Below are 19701 nucleotides of genomic sequence, written 5' to 3'. Positions count from 1 at the left end.
TGGCTATGTTCACCTAATAAACTATTTTGCTAGTCTTTAAAGTGCTCCTTGACTGCTTTTTGTTTCAGTAGCTAATGTGGAGGTGTGAACATCAAGGGCGGAGAAATTGCTTTTGTAATGGGCCAACTACTTCCAGTCTCTGTTCAGTCCAACCAAGGAATGGGCCACATGCTCCGTGACTGAACAGACCTTGTCAACTCTGGCCCTCCCTTTCACTGGGACTCTCTCTTTAAACCCTCCTTTGAACCACCCCCAATCGTGCATCTAACAAATGGGTCTTTGCCCTCAAAAGTTTATGCTCCAAAATATCTGTTAGTCTATAAGGTACCACAGGACTTCTGGTTGCTCTCAGCAGGGGTCTCAGAATGGATAGCACATAGACAGCCCATAGAGAGAGGAGGCCGCTGCACTGTAATCCTGTGTTCTTTACAGAATAAAGCTTATTCCTGGTGGTTTGTCAGAGTGGATTTGGTCTGAGGTACACAGACACACACACACAGACACACAATGCAAAGCACACAAAGGAGCCTTGGGACTAATCACCCAAAGTTGTGTCAAAAGTCACAAGGCTTCCTTTAGGTTGAATGACCTCCGACCAGGCTAGCGAACAGGGCTACGTATGTATACCTCTTCCCAATGCGGTATAGATAGGAAAGAAAAATGACAGACACAAGAATCAAGGGCAACCAAGGCAATGTATTAAAGGGATTCAATGACAAGGTTTAGGGAAAGTAAGGATAAAAATCAACATATAATCAATGCAACACACCGTAAACTAAAATAGCAAAACAATAAGCATAAACAGTGCCCGTGTAACCGCAGTGGGACATGAAGCTCAGGCCCAAAATAACCTCCTTGGCCAGGGAAGAGGACATAAAAGAAAAGACCTCTAAAGAGAAGACCACTGTACATTTGTATGCTCAGAATAAGAACACCGTATGATGCCTGGGACCTACTAGCCTTAGGCTAATTTGAATCCCTCAGGGAGGAATGCCAGGGAGATCCAACCAATTGTGTTAGTCTTCATGGGAGAAGCCTTCTTGGATGATGTTTGTTACTAGATTGCAGGAATACAGATATGGAAGGAGCCTTCTCTTTCTCCTTGCGAGGAACGTATGATATACACTGGTAGCCAGTGGCAGCATGCAAATGCAAACCTCATCATGCATGGTCAGTGAGCCTATGTTTACACTGCAGGTGCTATTTTGGGATACAAAGGTGTCCCAAAACTGCAACACTGCGGCTTTTCACGGTGTGCAAAATAGCACGGCTAGTTCAGGTGCGCTATTCTGGTTCCACTATCCCTTGTCGTAAGAGGGGTAATGGAATATTCAAAATAGCCCCTTATTCCAAACTTCAGTGCCATTTGGATGGCACCAAGTTTGGAATAAGGTATTTCAAAATGATTTAAGCAGTTAGCGAAGCACAAATTGCATCAATTATTTTGGAAAAATTAAAAAATACCTGCAGTGTAAACGTAGCCTGAGAAGGACAGCACAGCACTGAGGCTGCGCAGAGCTTATAGAGTCTTTGACAGGGACCACCAGGAGGAGACAGAACCCTCAGAATGTCTTTTCATGGGAAAAAACTAGATGGTCCTGGTTTTAACTGACACAGTCTGGCTTTCATGGCTGTTTGTGGCTGATGCAATACCAACATGGAATCCAGAGTCAGAGTTCCTGGACTCCATCTTGCTTTTTGCAAAGACCTATTCACAGCAGATAAAACACACACCAATTAACATTATAAAGTGATTAACAATAATTAACAATAGGGTGTATATATTCCTTACAGTTGCACGTATGACACTATGCATTTGGCTGAGCATGATTGCCTGGGACTCCAGATGCTAACATTATGTATTTGTTTCCCTGGGTGTGTCTACACTAGCCAGCTACTTCAAAGTAGCTGGCAAAAAGTCGAAATAGCACGCATCGCGGCTACACGCACCATGCGCTATTTTGACGTTGAAATCAACGTTAGGCAGCGAGACATCAAAATCGCTATTCCTATCCAAAGATGGGAATAGTACCCTACTTCAACATTCAATGTCGAAGTAGGGCGCGTGCAGACGATCCATGTCCCACCACATCGAAATAATGGGGTCCTCCATGGTGGCCATCAGCCGAGGGGTTGAGAGACGCTCTGTCCAGCCCCTGCAGGGCTCTATGGTCGCCGCCTGCAGCAGCCCTTAGCCCAGGGCTTCTGGCTGCTGCTGCTGCAGCTGGGGGTCCATGCTGTGTGCACGGGGTCTGCAACCAATTGTTGGCTTTGTGGATCTCGTGCTGTGCAGGCCGAGTGTGTCTGGGAGGGGCCCTTTAAGGGAGCGGCTTGGGGCTTTGCTGGCCCCTTATTTTGACGGGGAGCACTTGTGTGCATGGACACTCCGCATTTCCTTCCAGGGTGGCTCCTTTCAACGTTCTCCATTGCTCCTTCGACACTGAACATTGACAGCACCAGCCCTGGGGGACATGTAGACGATATGCGTCGAAGTAGCCTATTTTGATGTTCTTATGTTGAAATAGGCTACTTTGACATAGTGTGCTAGTGTAGACGTAGCCCCTGTGTTTCATTTAGCATAACATTTTCTGCTCAAACATCCAGCAGCCAACCTAAGAATCATACTGTATTGCATAGAATCTGCCATGCTTCAGCAGCGCTAGAGGGGCAGCTCTTGCCCGAACATTTGCAGAGGTTATGAGCAGCTCTTTTTTAACTTCCTGACCTCCAGAAATCAGTTGGCACTCCCACAGTCAGGAGAAATGAACCCACTCTCTTCCCATCCCAGTGTAGGTCCTGAGCTGTCTTCACATTGGTAGTCCATGCAAACAGTTCTACTGAGACCAATGGGGTTACTGACATGAGTAAGAATTACCTGTATGAGAAAGTACTTGCAGATTTGGGCCCTGATGGGAGAGGAAGGTATTTTACTAGATCAAAATGCCCAGTAGATTTATGCACGCTACAAATAACAAATGTGGTCAGACAACTGTTGTGTCAGCTGGGAGAATGGGGAGGCGTAAGTTGTTTGAGGCTCAGTACTGGGATCAGGCTCACTGAAAGGTCTTTTTCCCTGCAAGATGCACTTCACTGGAACCATTAAAATGGAAAATCAGAAGGGGGTCAGAATGATGGATATGGAGTAAGTCTAGATTTCTACGGTGTTGACCTTTTTTCCCATTAACAAGGAATGGAGGAGGGCAGGTAGACTGGCTACAGAACAACATGGGGCCCCTTTTCTCTCGTTTCTCTTCTAGCCTGCAAGAGTGCCTGAAATCAAACAGTCTGAGATTTATTTGCTCATTAGTGTATGCAAGCTGGGCATTTTGTTTAGTTTGTCTCTCCGTATCGCTAGGAGCATGCTCAGTATGTCACTCCCAAACAGTCACGCTAAAGCGTCTGGTGCAATGTCAGTGCCGTGCAGGATACTCCATCTTGGTGGATCTATGTCAAACATGTGTTACAATAGCACTGGGACTTTCTCCTTCCTCACCAGAATGCTAATGCGTTGGAGCAATGTGCTCTTTTCATTGCAAAACCTATGGCCCAAGTTCCATCCTGCTATTTTTGCACCAAGCATGAGTACAAAGTGGCCCTAAAATCAACCATACGGGCCACGGCAGGATCATGCAATGGCTTAGAACCGGCTTGGTATTCTTGTGCCACTGCTCTTTCTGCTTCCGGTAAGTTGGTTGTAACAAACGACCCCTCGCTGGGATTACCTCGTGAGCAGAGGCTGCCGCTCTCTCGAGTGCCTTAGCAAAGCCCCATCCCAAAGCAGGGTTGACCCCTTTCTAATTGCTGGTGACACAGCCCCTGCAGCCCAGCTTCCTTCCTCACACCCCCACCCGTTCTCCTCCTCTTCCCCCAAGTGCCCACCTATCGCTTGCTCCCCTTCCCTGGTCCGTCCATCTCCCTCCCACCCCACATCTGGGCTCCTTTTGCTCTGGAGCCAGGCTGTCCACACACAGCCCTTCGTGCCACCTGGCTCACACCTGTGTTGCCCCAGACAACCCTCAGTGGTGCCCAGACTGTGGGGGGCTCTGGCAGTAAATTAAAGGGCTCAGAGTCCTGGGTCCTTTTAAATTGTCAGGTTCTCAGGCAACTTTTCGCTGCACCCATTGGCTGCCATGTCCAGAGCTGGGACAAGAGCTGCTGCAGGCTGACAAGGAGCCTGCCTGAGGGCAGAAAGCAGCCCCAAGAGAGCAGGAGCTGGTGCAGCTTAATGAGCTGACGCCTCTCCCTCTCCGTGGTAACCAGACTTTTGGTGTCTGCTCAGGCAGCTGACTGGACACTGCCAGATCCCCTTTTCCAACTGTACTTTCCAGACAAACACCAGGCGCTTCGCAAGCCTGTCCCAAGATCTTGTCAGTCGGGCCATGGTATAGCCACAGAAGTTGAAGGTACAACTGTGAGAGATTACAGAGCCAGAGGAGTGATGCTGGTGTGAAAGGTAAGGCCGCAGTGAGAACGGAATTGACTATTGTTGGATCCTTACCTTGTGCCAAATAAATAAATAAATACATAGAAAACCCCGGTGTGCTGCAATTTCTTGTGCCTGTTCTCAGGCCAAGGGTGAATTTTTCGTGCAAGAGAAGTTTGAAGAAAATCCACCGAGCTGTTTCTGAGTTATCAGAGCATGAAAGTAACATCTGGTTTAAAAAAAATATTCACACTCTCCCCACCGCCCTCTTTGTTCATCAGAGTCAAAAAATGGCTGTTGGCTTATAGCATCTCATGTGGTGCAGACACAGCCCTGCCTGAAGAATGCAGGCAGTGGCTTTATTGATTGACTGAGGAAGAATTAGGTTACAAAATGAACTGAGAGATGCCTACAGTCATGCACCAGAGCTTAGATCACATTTGCTGCACATTCCTTCTGACTGGAAGCACTAACCAAGTGCAGCAGAGATCTGAACGTGACCCTCTTTGCATGGGTGTGAACAGTGTGTGCCACGAGCACTTCCCTTCAACTGCAATCCAGGAATGCTCCTGGCCAGGGCATCACCAGGCAGTCTCATGAGGCTGGGAAGATGAGGCTGCTGGGGAGGAGGTAGGGGAAGTACCTGGGCTCACAGAGAAGGTTTCAGTCCTGGAAGGGCAGTTGCCAGGCTCCCTGCTGAACACTTGGTATCCTGGAGTACCTACATGAGCACTGAAGCTCCACTTTCACCAGCTAACCAGGTCTGTGACTTAATGCCACACGTGGTTCCCAAGCCTTAGTGAGTACAACAAAAAAACAAGTCATGATGGTAAAGCACTGATTGGTGAATTGAGGACATAAGAATGACTATAGTGAGTCAGAACAAAGGTCCATCTAGCCCACAATCCTGTCTTCCAATAGTGGCCAGTGCCAGCTGCCCCAGTGGGAACGAGCAGAACAGGTAATCATCACGTGATCCACCCTGTTATCCATTCTCAGCTTCTGGCAAACAGAGGCTAGAGACACCATTCCCACCCATCCTGCTAAGAGCCATTGATGGATTTATCCGCCGTGAAATTGTCTAGCTCTTTTTTGAACCCTGTTAAAGTCCTGTTCTTCACAAGATCCTCTGGGAAGGAGTTCCACAGGCTGACTGCGTGTTGCTTGAAGAAATACTTCCTTTTGCTTGGTTTTAAACCTGCTACCTATTAATTTCCTTTGGTGACTCCCAGTCCTTGTGTCATGTGAACAAGCAAATAACTTTTCCTTATTTACTTTCTTAACACCAGCCATGGTTTTTACACGCTTTTACCCATAACATTCAGAAACCTTTAGGAACCAGAAATGAACTTTCTAGCAGGAGGTAGTTTGTTGCGTTCACTGTCTTTTGCACTCTTTCACCAGTGTGGTCCTTTAGTCCTTGATCATTTTGCTGTGCCGAGCAGTGCACAATAGATGGCAGCACAGGATGAAAATTGCAGAACTATTTGCTTTGTTGTTATTTTAGTCAGATCAATCTGAAATTTTCGCTGGCATTTTTACCTTGACTTTTAACAATACCATAAGTGGAACCACTGGAGCTTATAGCAACCATATAATCTGAGCTCTGCCAAAACCTCTGAGAAATCTCTCAACACAATTAACTGTTCATATTAAGAAAATAATTGGAAGTCCTGAACCACTGGTATGTTTGTGGGGCCGGGGGGAGGGAGGAGAGGGCTAATATATAATAAACATCATAAAGGGATCAAGTAGGTGATTTGTCCATATCTTTCTTGAAACAGGCATTTATCTATTAATACGTTAGCTTACATCGGTGGTTCTACAGGTATAAATGAGAGCCTGGATTTCTCTGCACCACCACTACTAGGATAGGTTGAACCTCTCTCATCCAGCAGCCTCGGGACCTGACCAGTGCTGGATTAGAGAGTTTGCCAGACCGCAGGAGGCCAATATTGTCTTGCACTTTACCAACACTTTCATGGCTGACTGGGCTCTTAGAAGGCATTTGGGGTAAATTAGAGCTAAATAACAGCACAGGACACTGAGCCAGGACTGGTGGCTGTAAACAAACTTCATGGGACCACAGGAAACTTGAGCACACTCTGGACAAGTGGTCGCCCAGTTAAATAATATCATGCTGGATTACAGATGGAGCTAGATGAGAGAGTTACAGATTAGAGACCTTCAACCTGTACCACTGCTACCCGTGCATCCCAGACAGACTTAAACATTAACAAACTGGAACTGTCTTTTCGTTTTGTAGTTGTACAACTCCTAGGTGTCATGGTAGTAATATTAACAACAAGGGAATAATTGAACCCAGCCCTGACATATAGCTGCTTCTGGGGAAAAAACCCACAATCTATTTCACAGTATGGGCAACAATGTCCAGCTTTTTAGGACAGGAAATGAAAAAACCAATACCCAGGTAGGTGTGAAAGTTCCAATAGGGGCCTATTTGCAATTCATGCAACTAAAAACCTGTAAATAAATACAGCCCCAGGTTCACAATTCAATACATTTTAAAAATATCAGGGATGGAAAACTGCAAAAACACAGAGAAAGGCAATTTTGTTTTGTCATCAAGATGAAGAAAGATGCGGCAAAGCTCTGTAATAACCGCAGTGAGGGAAATGGCATACAATAAATATGGTTAAAATTCACTACTAATCCAATTGGAACTGAAAGGTGCGCTCACTGTCACACCTCTTATATCTGCAGTTAGTAGAAAAAAGACTACTTTGGATCCCAGCGTTAGCAGACTTTTCTTTTTGCTTCACCTTGAACAAACTGTCCAATTAACGGCTCCCCCTCCACCTCCCAGGCACCAGAGCTGGATGGATGATCCACTGTAGTCATCTTTGACAAGGAGACATGCAGAGCCTTTCTTTTACAGGATTTTAATACGATCTTACACATCAAGAGGATTCGAACGACAAGAATGAATGGCACAAGTCAGCCTCATGCCTTGATGTTCTGATGAATTGATGCCCTGGCATTTCCATCACTCTATTCTGCTGTCAAAAGACCTCCCAATTCTGGAAAATGAGTGTGTTTTTCTTCTCCTGCATTAAAAAAAAAAACCCTAGCATCTGTTCTCAAGCCCTACTGCTAGGTAGATGTAACTTTGAAATAAAGCATAGCTGAATATGCAGAATTTATGGTACAGCTGTAAATACCTGACAAAAAGGCAGGACCCAAACAGGGCTCCCTCTAATTTTTTTCCACCCATGCATGGAATAAATTTTGTTATGTGCACTGAAGCATGTGCAGATGTGCACCAATAGAAGCTGACCCTGTGGGTGCTATGATAATCAGCTGGATGGCATTTAAATCTCTTCTGGGCAGCCACCCAAATGGTCAGCTTACAGGGAACACCGGTCTCAAGCTGGCCCTTACATCATCTGCACAGGGTGAATTCCATCCTGCGTGCACATACAGATAAAACTAAGTTCTTGGCAATATCACAAGGGGCTGAAGAAAACTCCCTCTCGCTAACATGCATGTCCTTTTGTCAGTCTCTGTGTGCCTTCTTGCAATGGCAGGATGGAATTGTTGCAATGAAAAGAGCATGAGCTGACAAGAATGATCTCTTACATTAAGCTACACGCATATACCAAAGGTGTGTTTACCCTGAAGTAAAGGGCATGAGTGCAGGATGGGGAGACAAGCTCAGGCTAGCCTTAATCTAGGCCAGCTAGGGATAGCAGCAAAACAGTGGCAATATGGACTTAGCGTTAGCTAGGAGGGTGACTACGTACCTGGGGTTCTTGGAGGGGTTGGTATAACCTATGCTAACGCTTGTGCTGCAGAGGCCTTGCTGCTGTCTTTGCGAGGTGTCAAAGCTAGAGTGGGTAAGGCCAGCCCAGGAGCAATCAGAACTTGGATTACAGTATAGACGTACCCCAAGGCCAGCAGTGGGCAAGATACGGTCCATGGGCCAGATCCGGCCTTCCAAGCCTTTTGATCCTGCCCGTGGCCTGACCATAAGCCTGACGAGGGAGAAGAGCTTTTGGTGCTGCCCCCACCCTGCACAAAATCTCTCAGCTCCCATTGTCCAGAAAGCAGTCAGTGGGAGCTGAGAGATTTTGCTGGGGGAGGGGCAGTGTAGCATAATTTCACAGCCCCCATTGGCTGGTTTCCAGCCAATAGCTGAGAGATTTTGCTGGGGGGTGGGTGGGATCAGCATGCTGCTAATGATAGATTTTGCTGGCAGGTAGGGCGAAGGCAGTGGAGAACAATTTCTCAACTCCCCTTGACCTGAGCCTGCTTCTGGCACTGCACCCCCAACTCCCTCCCAGGCCCTTCACCCACTTCTATATCCCTTCCCCAGATCAGAATCCTCTCCTGCACCCACACCCACTCCTGAACCCTGCACGCCAATACCCTGCCCCTCTCAGATTCTACACCATCTCCTCCCAGTCCCCTGCCTTGAGCAACCTTTTGCACCCAACTGCCATCCCAGACCCTGCACCTCTTCCATAGAAAAATCTTGACAGTTCATGGCTTGAGGAACAGATTGGGATAACGGGGTACACCTGCAAAAGGGGTGGCAGGCAGTCGCACGTATCACCTTACCTTTTGCAGCCCCCGATTTCTAAGTAACGTGCTATTAACATAGCTTAAAAAATGCCAGGAACACATTATAGTTTCTCGGTGCCCCTTTCCCAAACCTCTCAAAGAGCTTTATGGAGATGGGACAGCGAGTGGCTGATTAATGTATGAAACCCTGAGCAACACACTGAGCTTGCAGTGTAAAGGGCAGGAGATGAGCACAAGGTAAAAGTAGGGAGAAGGACAAAGCATTCAGGGGCACCTGATCCTGCATTAATGGGACCAGGGTGGCACGGTTGCCAAACTACTCCTGCCTAGTAGTAGGAGTGAGGCAGAAGGGGAAACATGTAGTTTCCATCTCATGAACACAATGAGCCCATGTTTGCTCAGGCACAGCCGGTCCCTGCCCTGTGCCTTTTTCACTGGGAACATTTTAGAGTCAGGGTATAAGGGGCTGACCCAAAACCTACTGAAGCAAACACTTGAGCTCAACTGCTTTGTGTACGTGGTTGGGTGCCTTGCAAGGCCTTGAGGTGTCAAACACAAACTGGCCTGCTGTGAGATTTTGCTGGTGGGGCATTTGAGTATAAGAGTTAGGGACGCATTTCCAGAGCACTGGATTTCACCGTCATTAGCACCACAAAAGCCCTATGCCCCAGTTTGAAAATTCAGGGGTTAATGTTTCCCAGGAATAAACAGTCACCACCTTCCTCTAGCAACTCATTTTCCAGAAAATTGCACCCTTGCTCAAACTAATTACAAGATACGGCTCTTATTATTGTGGTGTAAAATTACTAGGCTCTTGAAGGAGAACAGCAAAAAAAAATCTGTGGAGCAGCAAACTTCAAATGATGTGGAAATAATGTCTTCTGTACGCATGAGGCCTAGGTTTGCTAATTCAACATTTCTGAGGCCAGCGAGCTTAGTAAGGAAAGAGAGACATTACCAGCAGGAATGATGTATAGGGCTGAAACTGCCCTACCTGAAACAATAAAGTCAGTCAGGAGGCAGGAGACAAGCTGGAGAAATTGTTTTCCCTAATTTCGTGGAGAAAGACACAGCCAGAAGCACATCTGAAGAATGGATTTGAATGTGGAATGAGAGGGCTCCTGGCAACCAAGAGAAATAAGTCCCAGGTATAGGGTATGGCATCATAGGAGGTGGGCAGAGACAAACAGAGAGGAAATGGTACAGGCAATGAGAAGAGAAGCAGGAGCACAACTAGGCAAAGGTGTTCACTGGAACGAAGCTATGAAGAACTTGGAGAAGGGAAGAGCTCAGCTTTGATGGAGAAGGGGATGAGATGCCAGTGAAGGGATTTAAAGAGAAAAATAACAAGCCCAAAGCTGTGTATTAAAGTCCCATGACCAGCACTCTGCACTGCATGTTTAAAGTTGTCTTCACAAAGGTCCAGGAGGGATGAAAGGAGAGCTTGAAACTGTTGGGATATGTAAGAATTAACAGGAGTCTGAGAAACCAATAGAATGGAGCCGGGGTCCTGGCCATGGCAGGCTTTTTCCTTGCTAATTTATAGACGTTTTCCTTCTTGCTTGAGGCCTGGACAAACAGCTATGCAGTGCATCAAGACTGTAACTTGACAAATGCATCCTTTATTAACAATATCGCTTTGTATACTCTTGTTAAGTTCTCGCTTGCGCTGTAAGCCTCTCAGGGTCTCTGTACTCTCTGTACCTTGCTGACTTGGGAAGTATGTAATGTAGAAAAGTGCTGATCAAACTGAAAATCAGGTAATCAGTAAACAGGGACCAGTAAAATAGTATTCATCACCTGTCCATTAATATTCATTGTGTGGGAGTTAACATTACTAAACAAAGGTGTTACAGAAGCAGTGATAGATGTGTGACTGTACATATGGAGATATGTAAAAGAGTGTAACTGATGCCAAATAATTGCCACCCAGGATGTGTGTTGGGCGTCTGAAGTAAATGTGCAATGGCAATAACAGCTTCCTTATACTCCTCCACTCTTAGAAGTGTTGGCTTGCTTCTCCTTTCATTCCAACGGAGGCTTGGTCAACACTAGGCAGATAAGTTGATTGCAGATACACAATCCTAGCTACAGCAATTGCATAGCTAGAGTCAACTTATCTGCAATCAATGTAGCTGGTTGTCCTCACTAAGAGTTTCTCCCATTGACCTCCCTTACTCCTTGTGACCGCCAGTCCCGATAGATTGATTACATGCATGTGAAATTTAACCCTGATAAACCGACCCTGAGCAGGTCGAGCTTCCGAGTAACGTGGATGTGGCCAGAGATAAGTCCTAAGTGCTAGAAGTGGGGATGAGAGGGGAAATTGTTTCAGCCAGGGATGTGAGAGACAGATCCTTCCCATCTCTCACCCTTTTGACTAGATGACTTTAGTTTCCCACAGAGCCCATAGGCCTGGGGAAAGAAAGAACAAGGACAGGGCCTGAAAATAGCTTGTTAACCCAGCAAAATGTTTGAGAAATGGCTGTTTTACTAGTCATTATTGTAGTAAATACAGGCCCAGTATGAGGCCTTAGGCCTGAACTAAAGTAACGGTCAAGACTTTGCTAACAGAAAGCAAAGTTCAGCTGTGAGCTAACGGAATGCATTGCTCACAGAAGTTGGCAAGAAGAGGGTTGATGTTGCATAAACATATCTACCTAGCATATTGAAGTATGAACATGGTGCCAGAACACCCTACCCTGGAACATTCCACAGGTAAGAAAGAACAGGCCGACCCATCCCAATGACAGGGGCAAAAGGGTAATATGATGGATAGAGTTGTTTTGTTAGAACCAATATGTACAAGGTGAGAGGTGGCACCTGACTACGTAGAAGGGTTGTACCTCAATACGTCAGGAGTGATGTGTAAATTGTTTGTACCTGTGTATAAGAATGTACTCCTGGGGTGTGGTCTGGGTCCGGCCGAGGGGGCAGTGGAAAGTCCTGCCACTGATTGAGCTGAGTCCATTGACCGTGGGTGCATATTTGTAGTATGCCCTGACTTAGACTAAGAAGTCTACAGGGAACTACTATTGTGTCCAATACGGCAATAAACCTGGCCGACGTGCCTTCGCACCTTACTAGACTCTGTGGCCATTGGGGGTTCTCTTCGGGTCAGCTGTGTCGGCTATCTGCAGAGCTGGGGCAGCGCACAGAGGGCACACACGCACGCAGCCAAGTGATACCAACGTTGGAGAGAGCAGAGCACCACGCTGGTAGCATCTGACAACAATTATCATGACAGTTTGAGCATTGAGAATGGCCTAAGCATTTTGACCTGAATTTGTTCTATCTACACTATTGCCTTGGGAGGTGATTCTCCCTAGATATACAGTTCTGAGGTGTCACCTATGGTCAGCCTGACCCTCAGACAGATATTTTATTTCTTTGGTATATTTGCTAGACCATTATTAATTGACCGGCACAAATCCAATTACTGGGTAATTACTCAGATTATACAGTCATGTGACAGGGTTGCAGGATCAGCCAATTAGTTTCTATTACGGTTCATGAGACACCAGGAGGCTCACAGCATACTACTACAGAATTATTATAGGGTGTATTATTTAAGTACTGCTGCCACTGCTAGCTCATTATAGCCAACTGGCTTTTACGTAAAAGGCATCTCAGCTGGGAGAGAGTCAAACCCCGGATCATGCAGTGCTCTTAGGTTTGGGCTATGCTGATGACTTACTGGGATTCTCCAAACGTTGTTCTCGCCCCGGTACAATTCCAGTGGTGAGACCACTAGGGCAGACCAGCCACCTGTGTTTCAACTACCTTATCATCTAAGCCTTCTCCAAGCACAAGCTGTGTTATTCAGTCATCTTTGCATTTAGGGCACTTGCATAAGCTCTGCACTGCTCCAGGTCCTGATCTAACTGCTGTGCATAGCCAGTGCCCCACCCAGCCCTTCTGTCCAGCAAGCTCAGTCATCAGAGGCACAGACCCCCAATACCACGTAACTCACCTCTACTGTCAGGAGGCTCTCTGTCATCCTCTTGCCATGGATGGATCACACATAGAGACTGATGAGCCTGACACAGACTGGCCTAATAGAAGTGGGTTGTTTGGCTCTGACAGTGGTGTCTCAGGCTTCAGGAAGTCCCTGGTCTCATCCCTGCTGCTGATGGCCCACCCAGTGCCATTGCATCATGTGGGGCTAGCCCAATGATGAGCCTTAGAGCAAAGAGAGAGAAAAATACTGATGGGTGTTGAAAAATCTGGATGCCATGTAGTGAGCTCTGCTCTCCATGAACACCCTTTTCACTCCTCATGTGGAGGTGCTGTTCTTCACTAAGGCAGTGAGGACTGTAATGCAGTGAGGGGAGTTTAGCCATCTTGCTTCTGCAGTTTCTTATCTGTTTGTTTCCTTTTATCATCTATTGCCACAGTAAAAATCCAGAAAAACTAGTTCATGTTATGAAGACTCTATATTAGACGATAATATAAAATGTTATTTGTTCTAACTCTTAAGCCCACTATCAAAAATCTTTGGCCTTATCAGGGGTAAAATTAACTTAAAATTTCTTGCAGGTACTGTCCTATTGCAACCGGGTCCCTGCCAGCTCTTTAAATAGCTCCCTGCTGGCTTTTGCCACAGCTCAGCCAGCTCCTGCTGGGCCTGTACACCAGGTGCACCTGCTTACTTTCACCTCTGGGCTTTGTGATACTGCCTGTTTATCATCCCATGAGCTCATACAGTGACAGGGAAATTTCAGCAAATTCTATGTACAGCCCTAACTTACTTTGCCCTACTCCAAGCTAAATCAAAGTTGGCTTCAATTTGTATGACCTGGCTGCTGATTGTAGCTTAGCAGGGTACAGAATTATTGTATGGTGTATTATTTAAGTCCTGCTGCTACTTCTCGCTCATTGTGTCCAACTGGTTTCTACTACCAATAAACATCTTGTTTTCATGCGAACAGCTGTTTTAGTTACACTCTTTATCCAACTTTCGCTAACATCCACGTCTGTGTAAAACTTTTTATTGATCATATAACAGCAGCACTGCTTCACAATGCACTCCCTGCAGCTCTTGATTTCACAAAGGGCTTCGATACGTGAAGGATGAAAGGGTCTGTAGGAAACTAATTCCCACAGCTTTCTATTACTATATTGCAAAATCAGGTTACGTCTATACTTACTGGAAGACTGACTTGATCGCGGTCGATCTTCCAGGGCTTGATTTGGCATGCCTAATGGGGATGCACTAAATCGATCCATCAAGGCTCTGCAGTTGAGCCTGGTACACCTCACTTCTCATGAGGAGTAGGGGAGAGAGCCAGGGGATCAACCTCCCGCTGTGGGGCCAGCCAGAAAAATTGAGCTTCGATATGTCGACCCCAGCTATGCAATTATCATAGCTGGAATTATGTATCTTCAATCGACTTTTCCATATAGTGCAAACCTGGCCTCAGTTATCACTATTTCTTGCCCCCCCCCAGGGAACAGAACGTGGGCTAATATGAGGACGTGGGGCTGGGAAACCAGTTTTTACATCATTCCGTCAGTGCGTGTGATGTTATTTTACCCCCAGAATCACGCCAGTGCACACACACGTATGCACACACTTGGACATGCAGGAAGGCGTGTGGGCCCACATTCCCGACACATGCAGAACTGAGGCAGTCACATAAGGTGCTAAGAGGCAATCACTGGCGTCAACTATGTCCACTGGCCCTGCTTGCAAGGTATAGTGGTGAGTTGGCTCTACAAACCCTGGAAGAGGTGGGGCCTCAGATGGCAGGGGTGGGACTGGGACAACCAGCCCTCAGGGCTGCCCCCCGCCCAGCCCTCACTGACACACAGAAAGTGCAAGGGGTGTTACACTAGCAATGTAAGGGGCCCGGGGCGCTGGCCGCTGATGCTTCTACAATAGTAGCAACAATGGTCAGGAGCCCCAGGCCTCTTTGAATCTCTGGGCCCCGGGACAACTGCCCCCTTTCCTGGCCCTGTCAGTGGGCCTGGCAGTGATTATTAAAAATCTAATTGGCACCAAACGTCTGCATCTATACCAGTCAACCCTGGCATAGGCAGCAAGTAGCAGAAAGCCTAATTAGTTCATGACTGCAAGTGGCTTTGCTATAAGTTATTATTATTTATAATTTGTACTGCAGGAGTATCTTGGATCCTCGGTCCTGCTTCAAGAAATTGTGTTAGGTGCTGTACAAGCACAGGTATATTGACACCTTTCCTGACCACCTAAAAGCACTGCCCAAACCACCCACCTTGTCCAAGCACAGGCTCAGAACCACTCTCATGGAAAAGTTCCATCCCATGATAGAATGATTAAACCATTAGGCAACAGACTGGGGTTTCACAGAACCCACTTTTAAACACCCATGCAATATAACAGAGTAAAGGCCTTTCCACCGTGACTGTCAGTCCTTTCTCACTGCCACCTTCACACCTATCACATGAGCCATCCAGGATTCCGGGGGATTAAGATTAATAGAAGACACCACAGAGCATCATCAGACTTTGCTCAGGAAATCAGACATTCCAGATGAAACCTGCTGTGGCTCAGAGCTGTGCTGGATTCATTTGGATAAGAGAGAGCAGAGTCTGCTCTAAACGGTATTAGCTTGTGCGACCGCGGGTTTATCGCTGTCAACATCACTGACCTCATTGCTTCATGTGGTAATTTATGCCAATTTTAAAGAGACAGTGACACCTTAAAAATCATGGGCTGGATTTGCAGCCTGGACTGGGACTGAGCTGGGGCAACCAGGTCTGTTGGAGTGCAGTGGTGCTAAAGCTGCCAGAAAGGAGCACCAGCAGCAGAGGTGCATGAAACTGCTTGCAATACGGGGTCCTGGACATGTAGGTTTACTTGTATATTTGGGAGCGAGGCGCAACTTCAGCTAGGCCAAAGGGGCTGCATGTGAGATGCAAATTTTGCACCTGTTTGAGGGTTGTCATTTGGGAGGGCCACGCACACATTGTTTGCTCAAACTATGCCCATGGTCTTGAAGCCAGCCATGCAGCCCAAAGGCCGGCCAGTCTTGGTAGGGTAGGACAGGCACCAATTCACCACATCCTCCAAACAACTCTGGCTGGGAACTCTTGCCAGAGCCTTGACTGTGCAAGAAAACCTGCTTTGTCCTGTCTAAACTCTCAGGAGTGCCAGGGTAACTGCTGAGTGAAGCTTTCGAGTGTTTGTGCAAAGTCCACTTAAACGTTAAAACAATGAAGAGTCCTGTGGCACCTTATAGACTAACCGATCGTTTGGAGCATAAGCTTTCGTGGGCAAAGACCCACTTCAACAGATGAGAAGCTGCATGGAAAAGATGACACTGCCTCAGACTATATTATCATTTCCACCTCAGTTCTCAGGGCCAAGAGGGAATTATGTATATCCTCCATGACCCTTCTACTTCTGCCCTGGGTCCCACTCTGCCTCTGCATGACCCCAAGGAGCACCATAACATCGGTGGAAGAATGGCATTGTTGAAGCAGCTAGACTGCCCTTGTAGATAGGAATGGGTGGGACCATCTAGGCCCTGGTCAACAATGAAGCTGTTGTAAGTAGAGCTATTAGTGACTTCAAAAAGTATCACTGGCGCTCAGACTGTACGGAGAGGTCAAAAGGTCAAATTTTGGCACTTGGCCTTGGAAAGGCCACTGACACCTGATCTAGCCTCAGGCTGGGGAGACGCTGCTTCACACTGAGATGACTGCTTTTAAAAAAATCACAACAGTTTAACAGGTTTCTGGTTTGCGAAGGGGGCAGTGGGGAGAACAAGACCTTTAGTAATTGTTTGCGAGAGTGGGTGGGGACGTTGGTCGTTTTTCCAGCTCTGGTTTTTCTCACTCTCTAAGGGGATGTCTTCATGACCTGCCAGATCGACAGGCAGCAATCGATCCAGCGGAGGGTCGATTTATTGCCTTTAGCTACCATAGACATAGTAACTTGACCATTGAGAATTCTCCCATCAATGCTGTTACTCCACCAGCACAAGAAGCAGAGATGAAGTCAACTGGAGAGTGTCAGTTGCTGACTTACTGCAGTGAAGATACTGTGGTAAGTAGCTCTAAGTATGTCGACTTCAGCTACATTATTGCCATAGCTGAAGTTGTGTAACTTAGATCAACGGTTCGTGGTAGTGTAAACTAGGCCTAGGAACATAGCTTGCAAATTTGAAAGTGAAGACTGTTTCCTCCCCAGTATTTTCCCTTCCCCTGTCTGTTTCACACAGCTTTATTTCTAGGGCTGTGATCATGAGAATTCCACTACTCTTAACTTTAAAGAAAATAATCATTAGGTTTTGAAACAAAAGTGCTATTACCTGGACTTGGAAATGAGATAAGAAGATTATTTTCTCTACCTTGCATCCCTTTAATTCACAGGGGCAACAAATATCAATAATTGCCCTGTATCCTGAAAGGGGCTGAGTGCCACCCAGAGCATGCAAACATCGCCCTTTCCCACTAAAGTCAAAGAGCTGTTGAGGCCCCTCAGCACTGTGCAATATTGTTTGGCTCTCACACCACCATTTCATAATATGAACTGATTTGTTCCTGTGAACCCAATGTTTCTTGCTTGGGTTACAGGATTGCAACACTGTGCTGTGTGATGTAGTAACCCACAGAACATTAAAATATTGGTTAAAGTTTTATTTTAAGAGAGATTTCTCTGTCCTTTGCTGGCTCGCACCTTAAAATGGAGCTGAACTGTTTCAAGTAAATCCAAGGACAGTTAGTTCCCCAGCATGAGACTTCCAGCTTGGAGAATTACAGGGTTAGTTGATTTGGCTTTTCCAGTGACCCAATTAATGAAAAAGCTCTGAGACTAAAAATGCATTTCACTGCACAATGACATTACCTAGCTCAGACTCTCTGCAATGTACTTTAGCAGACAGGATCAGCTCCCATGTGAATAATTTGCAAAGCTCTCAGGGCCTGATTCCTGATAGCTCCCTGGCCCTTTTCTTAAGGGAGGCAAAGAGTCAGACTCACACCATGAGCCCAGTGCTGCAGGGCCTCTGGTCCCACATTTGGACCCACTGCCCAGCTCTGTGACCCACTCCACAGCCTGGGGCCCCAGAGTGGGGTGTGAGATGGAGGGAGGAGTGGGGAGTTAGGTGCAACGCAGTGGCTAGAGCACACTGATGCCTCAGCGACTCTCTTCCAGCATGAAGCATTACAGGCCCATTTAAAGAGGGGCATAACCTAGGAGAGAGACATGCTGTTCGCAGACAATGCTGCTGTAGTGTCTCACACAGAAGACCAGCTTCAAAAACTGCTGGATCAGTTCTCCAAAGCGTGCAAGGACTTTGGGCTTCCCATCAGCCTAAAGAAGACAAATATACTCGGTCAGGATGTTGCTGAATCCCCATCAATCAGCATTGACAACTATACGTTAGAGGTCATCCACGAGTTCGTTTACCTTGGGTCCACCATCATTGACACCCTGTCGTTGGACACTGAGCTAAATAGGAGGATCGGAAAAGCGGCCACAACTCTGTCCAGACTCAGCAAGAGAGTGTGGAACAACAACAAGCTGCACACTCATACCAAAATGCAAGTCTGCAGAGCCTGCATCCTCAGCACCCTCCTTTATGGCAGTGAGACTTGGACCCTGTACGCCCACCAGGAAAAGAGGCTGAACGTCTTCCACTTGTGCTGCCTCAGGCGCATCCTTGGAATATCATGGAAGGACAGAGTGACCAACACCGCCATCCTCGAGCAAGCTGGAATCCCAACCATGCACACCCTCCTCAGGCAGCGTCGACTCTGCTGGCTTGGCCACGTCCACAGGATGAACGATGGAAGGATTCCAAAAGACATCCTGTATGGTGAGCTAGCCTCTGGCAAAAGACCTCCCGGACGCCCCCAGTTGCACTACACAGATGTCTGCAAGAGAGACCTCAGAGAGGTAGACATCAAGCTGGATACCTGGGAAGAACTAGCAGACGACCGCAGCAGATGGAGGCAGGAGTTACACAAGGGCCTTCAGAAGGGCGAGATGAAGATCAGACAGCTAGCAGAGGAGAAGAGAGCACACAGAAAGCACAATAAGGACTTGCCAGACACCCACTACATCTGCAAGAGATGCAGCAAGGACTGTCACTCTCATGTGGGTCTTCACAGTCACAGTAGACGCTGTAAATGGAGCCCTCAATTGAAACTATAAAGGGCGCGATCCATAGTCTATGCAAACTGAAGGATGCCCACTAACTTAGGAGAGTCTCAGCACTTCCCTCTTCCCCAGAGCAGAGGAGCAGCAAACTGGCTCCTCACAGTCACTGCACAGCACTTCAGATGGCAATCTGTGGCACCAGGCCCGTCGACAGGGGGACAAAAGGGGCTGCTGCCCCGGGCCCGGCACTTCATGTTTATTAGAGTTGGATTTGAGCATATTTACGTGGTACATTTTGACCTGAGGTATCGTCCGTTTGCATTTTAACCAGCTGCTGCCACTGCTACTTTGGCAGCTCCAGGTTCCTTTGAAGTGCTCTGGCAGCACAGCGCTGGGTGTGGGGGTGGGGCACAGCACCGCGGTCTGGGGGGTGCTAAGGGCTGACAGCCCTGGGCCCCGCTTCTGCCTTTGGCTCTGAGGAGCAGGGCCCACCTTCCACTGCATCCAGGGCTCGCGGTGGCTGTCAGCCCCATGGTGTGGCGCTACAAGAGAGAATACATACTCCTTGCTGAGTACTTTTTATTGATTACAGAACATCTTAGTCTTCTCTACCCATTTGGCAGAATACACACACACACACGCGCAC

At 47.1% G+C, this 19701-nt stretch overlaps 1 long non-coding RNA gene across 2 annotated transcripts in view; it reads right to left on the bottom strand.

The window, feature by feature from the left end:
* Positions 1 to 433: 433 nt before the first annotated feature.
* Positions 434 to 19701, bottom strand: part of LOC142021447 (uncharacterized) — a 61045-nt gene continuing 41777 nt past the window's right edge. For both annotated transcript variants that reach the window (XR_012647692.1, XR_012647694.1), the window contains 2 exons: positions 12942 to 13150; positions 434 to 2462 (listed from right to left, as the gene is read on the bottom strand). This is a non-coding gene — a long non-coding RNA (uncharacterized LOC142021447). The remainder of the gene's footprint in view (positions 2463 to 12941; positions 13151 to 19701) is intronic.

This window comes from Carettochelys insculpta, chromosome 16, assembly GCF_033958435.1.
Source record: "Carettochelys insculpta isolate YL-2023 chromosome 16, ASM3395843v1, whole genome shotgun sequence".
NCBI lineage: Eukaryota > Metazoa > Chordata > Testudines > Carettochelyidae > Carettochelys > Carettochelys insculpta.
This window is presented reverse-complemented; position numbering and strand designations above follow the sequence as displayed.